This window comes from Salvia miltiorrhiza, chromosome 5, assembly GCF_028751815.1.
Source record: "Salvia miltiorrhiza cultivar Shanhuang (shh) chromosome 5, IMPLAD_Smil_shh, whole genome shotgun sequence".
NCBI lineage: Eukaryota > Viridiplantae > Streptophyta > Magnoliopsida > Lamiales > Lamiaceae > Salvia > Salvia miltiorrhiza.
In genome coordinates, this window is record NC_080391.1 from 46,114,781 (window position 1) to 46,129,266 (window position 14,486).

Consider the following 14,486-nt stretch of genomic DNA (forward strand, 5'->3'; position numbering starts at 1 on the left):
AAACATGCTCTCAAGCATCCGTCGTAATGCAGGGGAACATTCACTCCACCAATCGCCGCCGGCAGCCTCTCCACGATCGCGCACGACCTCATCGACAGTCGTCTCTTCCCTCTCTCTTAGGACGTCTTCCCAGTTCTCCGTGCACAAAAAAGGGAGTAAATCCGACTCCTCTTTGTTCATCGCGAGAGAGTGGCGGCGACGCCTATAACGGCGAATCATGGGCCGTCGGATCGGCAACACCGGCGAATCATTGACCGTCACCATCTCCTCGAAAGCACCACCGGAGGACTCCTTCGAGGGAGTCTGGAATCCGTCGTTCTTCTCAAAATAATAACCAGGGGGCGGCGGCGGCAATGGAGGCAAAGCAAACTCGAAGGACTCCGCGGATTCCAGATGGAATCCGCCGTTCATCTCAGAAAAATACCCAAGGGGCGGCGGCGGCAATGGAGGCACAGATTCGAACGGCTCGAAGTCCTCCGAATCGGGGATGAATTCGTCATTCAAATAGGCAGCCCAACCCAATTTTTGTGCCATAGCCTTAGAGATTTAGGGTTTCTCAAAGACGAGGGCGGCGGAAACACAGAGGACTCACACCTCGAAGGAGGGCGGCGCAGATGGAGAGAGAAACGGAGGGTGGCGTATCGGAGATCGAAGGTGGTGACAGATCGGAGATTTAGGGTGGAGGGAGACAGATCGGAGATCGAGGGTGGAGGGAGACAGATCGGAGATCGAGGGTGGAGGGAGAGCGGCGGAGCGGCCGAGTGTATCTAGGGTTTCGATCCAAAGAGAGAGAGAGAGTGAAGTATGCAGAGAGAGAGAGAGAAGTATGCAGAGAGAGAGAGAGAGAGATTGATCTATTTATACTTTAATTAGGGGTCATTTAATTAGTGTAAATAAAGCCCTAATTATTTCCTTTTTTGGAAGTGTGTCTTCATTATTGGGACAACCCAAAAAGGAAAGTGTGTCTTCAATAATGGGACAGAGGGAGTAAATGAAAAGAACTTCTTTTTGATCTCAACCTGAAGACAATGACTCTTTGTCCAGGCTCTGATTATGTGTTTTTGTCTTCTCCTTGTTTAGTTTTTAGAACTGTTTAATTCTTAACTCCAAGTACAAGTTTTTAGGTTCTATTGTTAAGGGGGAACTGTTTTCACCCCAGATTTAGAACTTGTACTGAGAGTTCAGTCTTTTTGTTGTCTAGAACTGCTGTGTGGTTTTGGCATCATCAAAAAGGAGAAAATTGTTGGGAACCTTGTGGAATATCCTAACCCTTGTTTTGATGATACCAAAATTCATAGGACTTAATTGTAATAGACTTGCTTTGAACTCGAGTGTTAGAGTTTGTTTCTAGTTTAGCTTGCGGTGTCGAAGACTGAAGACTAAAGACTGAAGAACGAAGGACTGAAGACTGTAGACTGCAGATACCAACTGAAGTATCAGTTGAAGAATCAGTTGAAGACTGATTACTTAATGCGCGCAAAGGACTGATACTAAAGTCAAGTATCAGTTGAACATTCCTCCTAAGACTGATCTTCCAACGTTCAGAGGAAGCCACGTACTCACAAAGTACAGCCGCATTAAATGCAGAGATCTCAGGATATCCTTATCTCTGCAGAGGTCATTCCTATCTGGTGGTTACTTTTCAGAGACGTCACATCTCCTGTCCATCAAGAGAGCCGTTTCCACCCAGACAAGGAACCTCGAAGATTGAAGTCTCAGCCCAAATTCGAATTGCTCTCCAACGGAAGAAATCTTGAGGACGCTCTATGCCAACGGATCTATTCAAGACTTCTCCTACAAATAGCGCTCGAGGATCACTTCAACCTTCACCGATTCAACGACATAAGCTGAAGCTCTGCCGAAATTGCTACTCAGCTTAAAGCTTAAACCTCCCCAAAGCTTGAATCGAAGAAGAGAATTCCAAAGCCAAAATCAGTCACTGCTGATTACACACATTCTCTTAGACCTTAGGCAAACCTCTGTTTACCCAGAAGCCAAAGGTCAAACTTGCTTCAAAGAACTTGTTCTTTGTAAGTATAGTTGGCACTCGTTCAAACCTCCCCCCCATAAGAGTGTTTGAGTGTTTCGGAGTTCAGGAAAGTACTCTGACTCTGAGTGAGAAGTCTTAGCACGGGTTGTGCTGAGCAGAGAAATTCGATGCGAGTGAAGCGTGGGTCCTGAAGAAGGGTTTTCTTCAGTAGTACGGTTGTGTGCACCCGGCAAGCACACGGTTTGGTTTGCAGTGCACCTGTTAAGAACTTGCGGAGTGGATTGTTGGTCTGATCAACCAACCGTGGATGTAGGAAAGGGTTTTTCCGAACCACGTAAAAGTCTCTGTGTTGTTTACATATTTCAGTTTTACATTCTTACTTGTGTTCTTTCAATTGATAAACTGAACACTGATTAACTGCAAAGAGAAACCTAAAAACCAACAACGTGCTCCACCGAGGCTATTCCGAAACTAAGTTTAATTTCCGCTGCGTATGATATCAGTCTGACTGATCTATCTTCTGATAGTCAGGAAGAGTGTTATCATCTTTGTTTTGCAAACACGACTGAAGCCCTTACGTGCATCAGTTAAGTTCCATCAACTTAACTGATAACTCTTTACTGAAGAGCATTCAATATCAGTCGTCAACCCTGTTTGGTCAAAACTGATTTATGTAAAACATGCGTCTTTGTTTGCATGTAAAGTTTCGTTTTGATCTCTGACTGAGGATTTGCAAAAATAACCCATAGGTGTATTCCCCCCCCCATACACCTATTCGAGACCCTCTGGACCTAACATTTGGGATTCGAACTCAGGACCACGAATTCATCCAACAGGGTTACGATTCAACCATAGATCTTGATGATCTAAGGGCTGAAAATCATTTATATTTTATACACTTAAGAGTGTTTTTATTCTAGCTCTCCCCTATATATATATATATATATATATATATATATAGCGCTCTAATGAGACCCCTTATTTTTCAATGAATAAGACATATATACTGATGAACAAGGCAGTATATACTGATGAATAACAAAATTTAAAATATGTCGCTCCCTCCAGGATTCGAACCCTGAGAAAAAAAATTCTCCCTCTAAGTACAATATCAGCTATAGGATTGATAAAATAAACGTACGAGATCGTATCTAAGATCTCACTAAATATAGGGAATCTCTCATTGGAGCGCCCCTCCCTATATATATATTATAATCTTATCTTCAACTAAATATTTTTCAAACTTCAAGTGGCTAAAATCTTAAGATACAAAAATCTTAAGGGAAATTACTAAATGGCTAAAATTCAAGTGACTTTATCAATTAGTTCAATATTTTATTTTAAAAAAAGTAGATCGATAATAATTAACTACTTTAGTGGTAAATATTCATATACAAAATTTTGAAAATTATTATAAGGATATACTCCCTCCGTTCACGAAAGAATTTTGTATTTTTATTTTTGGGACGTCCACAAAAAACTTTCTATCTATTTTTGGAATATATCCTATGACTTATAATATATATATTTACTCTTACTTTTCACTTTTTTTCACAACTCAATAATACTCCTTCGGTTCCGGCTATCTTGAGACAAAACTTTTGGGCACAGAATTTAAGAAACTACGCCCTCCGTCCTTATAAAAAGTATCCATTTTCAAATGACACGAGTTTTAATAAATTAGTTAAATATGTTGTGAGTAGAGTAAGGGTCTCACTTTATTGTGAGTGTCACGACCGAGCTTAACTAAGGATAGTTAATCCGGGGAATCACGACCAAGGGAGGGAATTAAGAAGTGGGAATACAGAAATGGACTAAAGGGTACAATAAACCAAAAGGTGTAATTTACATATAAGATTCACAATGGAGAAGACCTATTGTGATCTTTACACAAAATAAATGTTCGTAGCGGAAGAACTGACTGGAGAGGCATATGTTCAAGACATGTGTCTCGATATATACATTCAAACGAAACGAAAGACCGCTCGACACCATCTCAACACTGTCTCTGATCAACTTGCACGTTTATAAATACATACATGGCTGAGAATAAAATACTCAGTGGGCACGAGCCAAAGCTACATACATGCATACTGAAGCTGGAAATTATCATGCCTTTTCTCATGGCGAACAGAGGTTTTAGTAAAAAGTCTGTACCCACTAGTCATTTACTTGTACTAAAGCTCGTCTGATCAGACTATGTTTATTTGTACTTTACCATATCTGCAATGATAACTGTGTGCCATGAAGGTGACCACCTTCTACGGTCACAGACCGACTGATACACTAAACTGGCTAACAGTCTCTTGTGTACACTAATCCTATCTAACATCTAGATAGAACAGGATCCGAATTTGATTATAATAACTCTGGTGCCATATAGGTATCATACATAAATCATACAATTGATAGGCAATGATAATAGTTCACAAATCTTGTGTAACTACAACTTAATGTAAACTTTGGATTTTATATAAGAAAGCTCACCAGATCGTGGTCTGATGATCCAGGTGATTCTGAATTATTGCCTTACCTTCTCTGGTATATGACCTTCAGTATAAAAGTAACTAACTAAATAAATAGTGAGGAAATAACATGGATTCGACTTAAAAAAGAATACTTATGCTGGTTTTAAGGTGATAGTTCTATTAAAAATTATGGAATAAAACTAGCTACTACTTGACAAACTTGTCAACAAGTCCTAACATATACTTAAATTTAAAATAATTCAGCTTACTTAAATTAATTAAGGCCTAGTCCTATAGATTAGAACCATTTTAATTAACTAAAGTTCCTTAAAATTATGACTAAGCCCATCAGAATTTTCTGTTCCAATAAATCAAGGCCGTTAAGATTACTGGCCCAAGGATTTAATCAAGCCCACTTGTAATGTAACACCTCAAAAAATTTGAATTATTAAAGAAGTCAAATTATTAGTATTTATGTTTCCTATTAGCACTAGAACTCTTCATGATTATCTTTTCATTTTTATTTTGCTTGGAGATATACATGCAAGCAACCATTATATAATATATATGTTATATTGAACACTGTGTTAATTACTAATATATTAGTTCCAAAGTTCGATTTTTTTTTATTTAATTAGATTAATTATTTTTTTTCTTTATTTTGAAGTGAACACAATTTTAGTTAGTGCTTTTGTAATTATTAGGTTGTATATATATTTTTTTAATATCTTAGCATAACTGCTTTGGAAATAGTAGCTTAGTTACAATATAATAGTATGATTTTTAAGATTTTAAATCAAATTACTATGTTTTAGTTTAAGTTTTACTTTTAGGTATTTTTTGATGTTGTGGTACACGTTTCTTTTTAGTATAAAAGGATTGACACAAATATTTTTTTATAGTAATCAACAATCCCAAGAATTGGTATAAATAGGAGTTAATTTGTTTAAGCGACGAGGACAAAAAAAAAAAGTTTCAGCAGAATATTTAAATTTTCCTTTGGTTGAGGTTGGATGCATATCAAGAGTTTTATTATGTCGGATTAATTTTTTTCCTTTAACATCGTCGGCTTCAAGTTTAAGGTGAGGGATTATATGCTTGTGGTTATATTCATGTATGTTTTTATATGCTCTTAGTTCATGTTTGATTATACTTGCTCAGCCATGTAGAAATACATGTTCATAATATTAGCCATGTTGAAATACATGTTCAGCCATGTAGAAATACATGTTCAGAAAATCAGCCATGTTGAAATATATGTTCAGCCATGTAGAAATACATGTTCAGAAATTCAGCCATGCTGAAATACATGTTCAGGGGCTCTCAGTTCGCCCATCAGATTATCAGTATATGTGTATGACAATGTGAATTATTTGCATGTTTAAGCGTATGTGAATATTTGCATGGTTTCTCACTGAGTATATTTTCAATATGCTCACCCCTTATCTTTTCAGTTTTGCAGTTTCAGAGTTGAAGTGGCCATGGAAGTGGAGAATGACTAGGGATAAGAATTTTACATTGAACTTTTTAGATGAACTTGTTAAGTTTTAGTTATCGTTTTATTTTTATTTTTATTTCATGTTATTACTTTAGTTTTGGCAAGTTGATTTTAAATTGGCTTAAACTTTTATATCAAGAAATTTTATTTTAACTATTAGTTCTTCAAAGTTTTTAGATTGAAAAGTTTATGAAATTTGGGGTGTTACATAGTGGTATCAGAGCGGGTCTACGTTCCTGTAGACTCGTGCTTTAAAAAAGAAATGTTTTGCTTTCAAAAAGGTTTAAGTAAGTTTAAAAAGGTAAATACGCCTAGTCATTCAAAACTCCTGCGCTGCATTGACTCCAGGGTATGTATTTTTAACTTATTGTTTTCAAAATGTTTAAGATATGATACATGTTGTTTCTATTGCTATTGAATAGAAGTTAGTATACTACAAATTAGTTCCCTCATGATAGAACATTTATGAAATTCAGAAGCATGATTAGAATTTCGAGGACGAAATTATTTTTTAGTGAGGAAGGTTGTAACACCTCAAAAATTTTGAATTATTAAAGAAGTCAAATTATTAGTATTTATGTTTCCTATTAGCACTAGAACTCTTCATGATGATCTTTTCATTTTTATTTTGCTTGGAGATATACATGCAAGCAACCATTATATAATATATATGTTATATTGAACACTGTGTTAATTACTAATATATTAGTTACAAAGTTTGATTTTTTTTTATTTAATTAGATTAATTATTTTTTTTCTTTATTTTGAAGTGAACACAATTTAGTTAGTGCTTTTGTAATTATTAGGTTGTATATATATTTTTTTAATATCTTAGCATAATTGCTTTGGAAATAGTAGCTTAGTTACAATATAATATGATTTTTAAGATTTTAAATCAAATTACTATGTTTTAGTTTAAGTTTTACTTTTAGGTATTTTTTGATGTTGTGGTACACGTTTCTTTTTAGTATAAAAGGATTGACACAAATATTTTTTTATAGTAATCAACAATCCCAAGAATTGGTATAAATAGGAGTTAATTTGTTTAAGCGACGAGGACAAAAAAAAAGTTTCAGCAGAATATTTAAATTTTCCCTTGGTTGAGGTTAGATGCATATCAAGAGTTTTATTATGTCGGATTAATTTTTTTTTCTTTAACATCGTCGGCTTCAAGTTTAAGGTGAGGGATTATATGCTTGTGGTTATATTCATGTATGTTTTTATATGCTCTTAGTTCATGTTTGATTATACTTGCTCAGCTAGGGCTGGGAATTTCGGGATCGGGTAATCGGGTACCCGATACCCGACCCGAAAAAATCGGGTATCGGGTACCCTTGTCACAGCCCGCCTTAACTAAGGATAGTTAAGCCGAGTGATCTACGACTAGGGATGGGGTTAAAGAATAAGGGAAAGAAAGGGGCATCATTTGAAACCGTAAATCTTACTTAACTTAAGAAAAATCATCGTATTTACTCATTAATACTCTTTTGAACAGTCTATGAAAGACAACATAAAACTTAATTAATATCATTAATCAAGTTATACATCATATGAAACCATTCTCTTAAGACTCAAAGTATGACATAACATACTATAACATCAACAACATCTTGCAGCGGAAAGTAGCTAGACATATGTATGAAGACATATTCTAGACAGGTTAACTATTTATTAACAACCCTGGAGACTCCGCTCATTGCAGCACCATCATCACATCAGCTCAACCTGCACATTTAGAAAACATATGCAGGGCTGAGTACAAAAGCACTCAGTGGGCACGTATGCCTAGGTATAAAAATACATGCTTCAAAACTGTAAATTGTCATGCCATCATAAACAGTACAGCAAGGGAGTTTTTCGCTAAAAAGGCCCAAGCTTACTAAATTCATTTGTGATTCTTAAAGTTCGTCTGCAGACTAAGTTCTCTTGTAATCTATCATATCTGGAACTTTGTGCCGGAGAGGTGGCCACCTCTCACGGTCACTTGACCGGCCAACCCGCTAGATGACTCACGGTCACTGGTGTACACTAGTCCTGGCAGGATAGCTATCAACTGCTCAGGACCCGAATTCGATTGCATCATTGGCAAAGCCAAAGCAGATAGATATCATACTAAAATTTAAACATTTTATGGCAAGACAATACTTGAAATAACTTTAACTCAAAGATTTTGTCATGAAATAACTTGCTTGAATGTAACATTTAAACTCAATTGATATATATGAAACTGAAATTAACAGTTAGATCATCTCATGCATTCATTCGTATAAGAGGCCCACGATACGTAGGGGATCTCTATATACGTATAGTAAAAGTAATGCCCACCTCGTTGTGTCTCTGTATCAATGAGTAACGTCACTCTCTCCCTCAAGTCGTTACTTCCCAAAAGGACCTTCATCGTTATGAAGAATTGGTGAGAAGTTATAAAAGAAACCTCGATTAATAATCTAATCTCTTTTATGAAACATTAGTATCTCTAATGTTCATCTCTCTTGATTGTTAATCAATATAACAATTATTATCTCTCGTCATTACTCATTAATTATAACATCCTTATGTTATAATTAGCAGCGCTTCAATTAAAAGAAATATTTAACACATCGAAAAGTCCACTTTCTTAGCAGATCTATTCGCTCTCATCTCGTCTAATTAACCAATTAGAAAGTTAAACTTTCCATTAGGCATGTATTTGAGTCACGGGTCAACAAGAATTGACTATGCTCAAATTCTAATTTCACTAAAAATTTTGGCATGACCTATTCATATATAATGTCATCCACGAGATTTCAACGCGTGAATCTCACTACGTGAACTCGTCTATCGACTCAAAACTTAACATCTTGACATCTTTTCAACGCAAACCAAACAATTCAAAATCATCAAAACTCTTTATCAGTAAACTATCATTTATACTCGACACCAATTGTTCGAGTGTCAGATACCAACATTTATGTGCGTTAATCATAACTCTCACAACTCACACCATTTAGTCATATCGTATCATCCATCAAAACAAATATAATCAAGTTGTTTTCTAGAAAGTTTTGCTGTTTTTGTGTCATCTTTAAAAATTCATAACAACCAACTCAATCATCATAAACTATCATACCAATTGATCTCAAAAACTTCATGAAGTGTAGTTCACTCTAAAAATGGTAGTTAACCAAAAAGGTTAAAGGTTTTTGGAGATATTGCTCTTTTAGTGCAGGCTGTCAAAGATTGACAGTTTCTGCAAATTTTGTTTAGGCCATTAGAAACCAAGGCAAACCTTAATAAAATTCCATCAAATTTAATCAGCCAAAACTAAAGGTATCCTTGAAGATTTGGTTAAAATTTCACAAGAGAAAACGTTCATATGATCTGCCAAATAAACAATGAAACTCATACACTTTTACTGTTGGAAAATATGACAGCAGAACAGGGCATTTTTGAAATAATAAACTGCTCTATTTCAGAGGTCATAAAAATCGAAATCTTATGTTTTCAGAAAAGTATTGAAGTCTAGTTTTGTTTAAAAAAAACGGTGATGCAAAATCCTTCATGGATTAATAGATATAAACGTTTTTGTGAAGTCTACCAACAGTTGACAGATTCTGTCAAGGGTTTTTCAAAATATCTTTAAAATAGCAAACATCATCCAAAAGACATGAAATTTTGCAGCGACGAAATACACATATCATAGATAAACATACTAAAATTTCAGAGCCATCAAGCAATGAAAACTCATCGAAACATAAGCTTGAAACTGCTGTAAAATTTTGACAGAATTCCAGTTTTAATTTCGTTCAACAATTATCATCCATAAATTGTAAATCAATTAGCATGCTCATGTGATATCGTAGAACACATATACGCAATAATATTCATTATGCAACGTCCCAAACTTCACGAATTTAAATAATCATACTCTAAAAACTTATACAATTTTCATGCTTGGAAAAATACGAATTTAATATATATCGATTCTAGCATACCCCTAAGCACAAATATCAAGTCAAAACGATCAAACAAAAATCGAAAGACAAGCTAATATGTGAAAAACGGGGCTGCCCTCATGGGTTTCATAGCTACGGTTCGTTCCGTTCTTACTCCCTTCATTAAACATGCTCAACATCTACTCAAGAACAACATACTAAAATTTCACGACGATCCGACGTCGTTTCAAAATAAAGTCGAGAATCGACGTTTTTCGACGTCGACGAAAATCGAAAAGAAAACCATCAAAACGTAGGTAGGGATCTTACCTACTTAGATACGTGATTGAAAAGATGATCGGTGCTCGTCTCGGTGCTCAAATCGGAGCTCAAAAGCTTGAGCTCAAGCTAAAATGGTATTATGCGTGTGAGTGTGTGTTCTAGGTGTTAGTGTGTGAGAGATAAATGAGAGTGAGTGTTGTGGCTGATCACTTAACGTGATTTTTAAGGGAAAAGGGGGCTGGGCGGTTGGGGGGTGGTTAGGGGTAGGGTAGGTTTAGATATTTAGTCGTTAAATATCTCGTTTCGTCTCGTTTTAACGACTAACTACTCATACTCTTTGTTACTCGCCCTCTCAACTCCTACTCACTTTCATTACACTCGTAATTCTATATAAATATAGAAAATACAAGCTCGTTCTCGAAATTCTGATAAACGAGCTCGGTTCGTTTATCGAGAAATCCCGATTTTCTATTCACTCGTCGTCCAAAAATAAAAACATTCATTATTGGACTCGTATCGAAAAATTAAGAATATTTCTCGACGACGTGCACGTAAGATTTTGAAAGTCGACAAAAAGACGAAATAGCAGTATTTTACTATTCATCGTCAGAAAGTCAAAAATTTCAAAAACGTCTTAACGGACTCAGATCTCACTTCCGAGTTCACCGTTCTCATTCAAATAATTATCTCGAATTATTCAAATACTCAAACTCAATTACGGATATAAAATCACACATCATCCTCACATCATCAAAAGAACATCTCAACATCTTTAAAATATAACAACAAAACTTCATATAACTCCTCATCTCTATACAAAGTAATCAAACAAGGGATCTTATACCCTACTTACTCAAACTTAAGCAATTAAACACGTCATCAAAAGCCCGGGTATTACAACCCTATACCCGAAAAATTCGGGATCGGGTTCGGGATCCGGTATTTAGGTTGTATATATATTTTTTTAATATCTTAGCATAATTGCTTTGGAAATAGTAGCTTAGTTACAACATAATATGATTTTTAAGATTTTAAATCAAATTACTATGTTTTAGTTTAAGTTTTACTTTTAGGTATTTTTTGATGTTGTGGTACACGTTTCTTTTTAGTATAAAAGGATTGACACAAATATTTTTTTTATAGTAATCAACAATCCCAAGAATTGGTATAAATAGGAGTTAATTTGTTTAAGCGACGAGGACAAAAAAAAAGTTTCAGCAGAATATTTAAATTTTCCCTTGGTTGAGGTTAGATGCATATCAAGAGTTTTATTATGTCGGATTAATTTTTTTTTCTTTAACATCGTCGGCTTCAAGTTTAAGGTGAGGGATTATATGCTTGTGGTTATATTCATGTATGTTTTTATATGCTCTTAGTTCATGTTTGATTATACTTGCTCAGCTAGGGCTGGGAATTTCGGGATCGGGTAATCGGGTACCCGATACCCGACCCAAAAAAATCGGGTATCGGGTACCCTATACCCGAAAAATTCGGGATCGGGTTCGGGATCCGGTATTTAGGTTGTATATATATTTTTTTAATATCTTAGCATAATTGCTTTGGAAATAGTAGCTTAGTTACAACATAATATGATTTTTAAGATTTTAAATCAAATTACTATGTTTTAGTTTAAGTTTTACTTTTAGGTATTTTTTGATGTTGTGGTACACGTTTCTTTTTAGTATAAAAGGATTGACACAAATATTTTTTTTATAGTAATCAACAATCCCAAGAATTGGTATAAATAGGAGTTAATTTGTTTAAGCGACGAGGACAAAAAAAAAGTTTCAGCAGAATATTTAAATTTTCCCTTGGTTGAGGTTAGATGCATATCAAGAGTTTTATTATGTCGGATTAATTTTTTTTTCTTTAACATCGTCGGCTTCAAGTTTAAGGTGAGGGATTATATGCTTGTGGTTATATTCATGTATGTTTTTATATGCTCTTAGTTCATGTTTGATTATACTTGCTCAGCTAGGGCTGGGAATTTCGGGATCGGGTAATCGGGTACCCGATACCCGACCCGAAAAAATCGGGTATCGGGTACCCTATACCCGAAAAATTCGGGATCGGGTTCGGGATCCGATATTGTCACGACCGGCCTTAATTAAGGATAATTAATCCGGGAAAACCATGACTGGGGAAGGAAAATGTCACGACCGGCCTTAATTTAAGGATAATTAATCCGGGAAAACCATGACTGGGGAAGGGAAATTAAGAAGCGGGTTTAGAAAGGGGTGCATAAAAGAATACTCAAAGAGCTTGAATACGCGTGAAATATTCCTTAAAAAGGAAAAAGGCATAGTTCGCATAAAAAGGGTACTCAAAGAACTTGTATACGCGTCATATTCCTTAAAAGGAAAAAGGCATCATTAGGGGCTTGGCTAAAACATTATCAGAGTTTGCAACGGAAGGCGTAACTGAAATAATCAGTGTTTACAGCGGAATGCATAACTAAGATACATGTATGAAGACATGTATCCTTTCTGAGCCTACTTTAAGTTCAACAAAAACTCCACTCAGCAACAACACTTCATCGCCCATCACAGCTCAACCTGCACAAACATAAACATCGAAGGGCTGAGTACAAGAGTACTCAGTGGGCAGTGCCAAGCATATAACATAACATCATTAAAAATTTTACAATATCGCATAAGAGGCATGGGTTTCTTTCATATCCTTTACTCATTAAACATTTCCAAATTCATAAATAGCATAAGGGCATTCTTCGTCATTAACAATCATAAACACGCATCGTGTCGTGGAGAAGGCCTTTTCCAACGAACACGGGCATCGCACCGTGAAGGGGAGCCTCCCTCAGCGGTCACGGCATCGTACTATTGAGGGAGGCCTCCCCCAATAGACGCTGTAACACAGGCATACTGGCATCGCGCCGCGAGAGAGGCCTCTCTTAGCGGACACGGGCATCGCGCCGTGAGGAAGGCCCTCCTCAGCGGACACGGCATCGTACTGTTGAGGGAGGCCTCCCCCAACAGACGCAAGCATCAAATATAAGCATAAACTTATCAGCGTAAAACATTCAAGCGTAATTAAGCGTAATCATTTAACGTGCATCATAATAAAGCTTAACTCATTTAAGCGTAATAAAGCATACCACACTTGAAGATCCAATTTGCATTTTAAAGCATAACACTTGCATAGCATTTTATTTACGCGTAAGAAATTGCCCACCTGATAGCAAAATTTTGCTAAGGTACTGTGACTCCTTGAATAGTTCTTACTCTCGCGCTTGACCTTAATCACGAGAATATAAAATAAGACATTGATTCGAGGAAAATTCTCAATTAATGAGAAAGCGTAATTTAACTATGCATGAATCTTGTATGCATGAACTAACATTTTCGAACGATATTCGGGGCATCCTACTATTTATCCTCGTTAATAGATTTAACTAACTTCCGTCCAACGCGGTCGAATAGAGCTGTGATTCTTCATTTCCCATCGGAATATTCTAATTGTAAAATAGATCTCGCATTTGTACTCGATCGAAAATAAAGAACTAACTCGGCTTTAATCGAGGTGTGATAACGTAAAAATTATCGGGCTTTTCAAAATTTAATAAATAATTGAAAACATTTCTCTTGAGTTAAGAACACCAACAATATTCTTACTCGTCTTTCTTTAATAATTGGATTTATAATTAAAACCAATTAAATACTTTTATTGCAAGTAAAAATGCAATTTCATGTCATGCTTAGCATATAATAAATAATTTACTTAAAATATGCACATAATAATAATACAATATTATTATGTAAATCATCTTTTGAGAAAAAAAAATTAATTAAACTAAATAAATAGTCTAATTAAATAAATTAATAAGTATTCATTTTTCTTTGAACTGCAGCCCAGTTAAATAATAAGGTAGCCTATTTCTTAAAAAAAACATAAGCCCAATGTTTCAATTTAAATCAGGGCCCAAAGACTTTAATAAAATCGGCCCAAAGACTTTAATAAAATCGGCCCATAGCCAAAGCCCAATACCATTTAAACACAAGCCCAATCTTTTAAAAGATAAAGGCACAATTAAAATAAATGAATAGGCCCAAATTCCATTTAAATTAATTCAAGCCCAGCTTAAAATAATTCGGCTCACAATAAAATATCTCTAGCTCATTCTTTAATAAACTCAGCCTAAATATCGGCCCATCAAGAAATTAAGAAGCAGCCTAATTAAATTAATAAAAGAGGCCCAAAGTAAATAAATGCAATGGCCCAAACCAAATAAAATGACAAGCCCAAAAATTTAAAAGGAAAGAGCCCAAATCAAGCCCATCTCTTTTTCTTCTCTTCTCAAATTCTCGGTCCTTCAT

The 14,486-nt window shown here is 35.5% G+C and overlaps 1 long non-coding RNA gene across 1 annotated transcript; it reads right to left on the reverse strand.

The window, feature by feature from the left end:
- Positions 1 to 7,455: 7,455 nt before the first annotated feature.
- On the reverse strand, positions 7,456 to 10,334 carry LOC131024576 (uncharacterized). Its single transcript, XR_009101929.1, has 3 exons — positions 10,201 to 10,334; positions 8,282 to 8,348; positions 7,456 to 7,681 (listed from the first exon to the last, which is right to left on the reverse strand). It is a non-coding gene; the product is annotated as an uncharacterized LOC131024576 (long non-coding RNA).
- Positions 10,335 to 14,486: the final 4,152 nt, after the last annotated feature.